We start from the raw sequence: 3761 nt of genomic DNA, 5'->3' as shown, positions 1-3761 counted from the left end.
TAATGTTACTGGGATAAAACTTGTCTTACAGAAACCTCATTTAAGGTAGGTATTTTTCCAAGCCAATTACAACCAATGGTAAACTGAATGGCCTCATGATGGAAATAAAACATCATGTTGAAATCAAAGAGTATGAATGCATGAAGAGCTACAGATTAATAAGAAATTATACTAGGCCTAAAACTACAAGAACAAAAGATGTTTATATTTTATTTTGTAACTCTCATAAACCTTACGTTGAAACATAATTTTTGATAACCAATGTGTGCTTCACCTTAAAATAGGTCATTTTATTCATTCTTCTTCATCATGATCATGATCATGATCTGACTTCTGGAAACCTTCAAAATCTGATCCCTTATCACTATCATTATTGAAATATCTCAGAGCTGCCTGCAGATGCTCTTCTGTGACTTTTGAATTGATGTCATCATCTTATTGCTTTTGGCATTTTCACCTTCGTCATTGGTATTTTGCCGATACACAAATCTCAGCCTTTCTAAAGCTGTTCCTAGAGTTATTTTCCCCCACAAAATTTTCATTGTGATTTGGGTGAAAGTTTACAAAGCAAATTCATTTTCCATACAGCAGTTTACACATATTTTGTTTCATGACATTGACTGCCATTCCCCACAATACAACAGCTCTCTTCCCACTTCCTCCCTATAGTTTACCTCTCCTGGGTCGTTCCCTCCTATGTACTCCAGTACCCCCCAGCCAGCTGTCTCTCTGTGCAAACACTGCCCTTCTGTTCTACCATGAATGATCGCATCAAGGAGTGCATCTACCTGATGTAAATGTTCACCCCATATGCCTGTCTAGTGTTTGGCTGGAACCCACAGGAGTGAGTTCAGTTCCAGATCTGAAAGGTAACCACGGGCCACCGTCTCAGGGGTCTTACCAGGCTCTATCAGACCTGCAAACCTGGTTGTTGTTTTTTAAATGATTCTGAGTTTTGTTTCACATTGTTTTTCCACTCTATCCAGGATCTCTTGCGCTGATCCCCCTCTGAGTGGTTGACAGTGGGAGGAGGGCACCATCCAGTTCTTCTGGTCTCATGCTCATACAGGCTGAGGACTGCATGGTGTACCAGTCCCCTGGACTAATTGTTTACATGCATCTTTAGTTTCCTTCTTTGTTCTGGATGAGGGAGAGACCCATCATTGCATCTAGTTAGCCGCTTGTAAGCTTTTAAGACCCTAGCCGCTATTCACCAAAGTAGGGCACAAAACAATGATTTTATGTACTATGTTATGCCAACTGAGCTTGATGTTCCCTGCGACCACAGGTCCAACTACTTGCTTTGTCAGGGTAGCTGAGGTGGCCAAGAAGCCACCATAACCTTGTCAGCTCTATCACATACACAGACATTCTTACAGCACATACAAATATGCTTGTAGAAACATCGTCCGCCAACCCTATACATGGTCATGGGCACAGTCCCCACTGCCTAGACATACCTGATTGTTCAGCCTATCCACCCATCTATACACCCTTAGATCAAAGCTTGCCATCACTGACAACACAGTCCTGTACATGCAAAAGGATTCATCTTTGTTGTCGGTACCTCCCTTGTACCTCTCTAGGTCTTCCTCTTCCTCAAAGTGACCGTGTTGATCACTCACTTTTGGTACACTGCCCTTCCCTTCACCCAAATCAACACTTGCCTCTACCTATCTAGCAGTGTTCCCTTCCTTCCCCTCCCATCCCTGGTAACCAACAAATAAGTTTCCTTCCATATATAAACCTTTCTTTGACTTTTTACAATAGCAAACTAATAAAATATTTGTACTTCTGTGATAGACTGGGAGCTCTGGTAGCGTAGTGCCAGGGCACTTGACTGCTAACCAGAAGGCTGGCAGCTCAAACCCACCAGCCACTCCTCGCAAAGAAGATAGGGCAATCTACTTCCCTAGTGATACCACCTTGGAAACCCAAGGAGGGGTCGCTATGAGTCGGGTCCAACTCGACGGCACATAACAACAAACAACAACAAATGTCCTCCAAGTTTGTCCACGTTATGCAGTGTTTTGAAGATTCTACTTATTCTAATTCCAACATTTTAAGGAATCACTATACTTCTTTCCAGAGTGGTTTTATCATTTGACAGCTTCACCAGCTGTGTATTATAGTCCCAATCTCTCCACATCCTCGCCAGCATTTGTTTTCTGTCTTGTTGAACCCAACTATTAGTGCTGGGGCAAGATGTTATCTCATTGTTTTGATTTGCATCTCTAATGGCTAATGACCATGAACATTTGTGTTTGTCGGCCGCCTGAGTATCTTCTTTGGTGAAGTATCTATTCGTGTTTTTGGCCCATTTTTAATTGGATTGTCTGACTTTTTGTTGTTGAGATGTTGGAATTTTCTATAAAGTTTAGAGATAAGTCCCTTGTCAGGTATATCGTTGCCAAATATATTTTCCCCAATATGTAGGTTCTCTCTCTTTACTCTTTTGGAGAAGTCTTTTGAACCACATAAAAACTTAATTTTTAGAAGGTCCCATTCATCTAGCTTATCCTCTGCTATTTGTGTGTCTTGGATTATGCTTTAGAGTCTTTTTATACCATATTACGGCCCCTACAATTTGCCCCTATTTTTTCCTTGAGGAACTTTATAGTTTTAGGTTTCACATTTAAGTCTTTGATCCACCTGGAGTTAGTTTTTGTGTATGGTATGAGGTAGAGATTTTGTTTCATTTTTCTGCAAACGGATAACCAGTTTTGGGATTGCCATTTGTTAAAGAGACTATCTCTTCTCCATTTAATGGATTTCGGCCTTCTGTCAAAGATCAGCTGACCATAGGTGGATGGGTCTATTTCTGAGTTCTCAATTCTATTCCACTGGTCTATGTGTCTGTCATCATACCAATACCAGGCTGTTTTGACTACTGTGGCTGTATAGTAGGTTTTGAGATCCGAGAGTATGATACCTCATGCTTTGTCCTCCTCCTTCAATAATCCTTTGCTTATCCGAAGTCTCTTACTTTCCATATAAAATTAGTGATTGGTTTTTCCATACCCTTAAAGAATGTTGATGGGATCTGGATTGGAATTGCACTGAACATAAAGATTGTTTTGGGCAGTACTGACATTTTCACGATGTTCAATCTTCCTACCCACAAGCATGGTATGTTCTTCCATTTATGTAGCTCTCTTAAAGTTTCCTGAAGTAGTGTTCTGTAGTTTTCTTTGTAGAGGTTTTTTGTGTCCCTAGTAAGATTTCTTCGCAAGTATTTTATTTTATTTTTTGGTAGCTATTGTAAATGGTATTCATTTCCATTTCAGCAATGTCTTTGCTAGCGTAGAGGAATCCAACAGTTTTTTTTTTAATGTTGCTCTTGTATCCTTCTACTATGCGAAATCTCTCAATTAGTTCCAGTAGTTTTCTTGCTGATTCTCTTGGATTCTCTATCATCAGCAAATAGGGATAGTTTGACTTCTTCCTTACCAATTTGGATGCCTTTGATTTCCTTTTCTCGCCTTATTGCCCTGGCTAGGGCTTCCAATACAATGTTGAACAGAACTGGTGACAGAGGACATCCTTGTCTGGTTCCCATTCACAAGGGGAATGGTTTCAGTCTCTCTCCATTGAAAATGATGTTGGCTGCTGGTTTTGTAAGAAGTAATGGTGAGGCAGTAGCCAAGGCAGTTGACTGCTAACCAGAAAGTTGGTGGTTCAAACCTACCAGCCACTCTGCAGAAGACTGAGCAATCTACTCCTATAAAGATTTACCACCTTGGAAACCCAATAAGGGTTTG

The sequence above is a fragment of the Orycteropus afer genome, unplaced genomic scaffold (genome assembly GCF_000298275.1).
Source record: "Orycteropus afer afer isolate SDZICR_OR568_19922 unplaced genomic scaffold, OryAfe1.0 scaffold00217, whole genome shotgun sequence".
Lineage (NCBI taxonomy): Eukaryota > Metazoa > Chordata > Mammalia > Tubulidentata > Orycteropodidae > Orycteropus > Orycteropus afer.
This window is presented reverse-complemented; position numbering follows the sequence as displayed.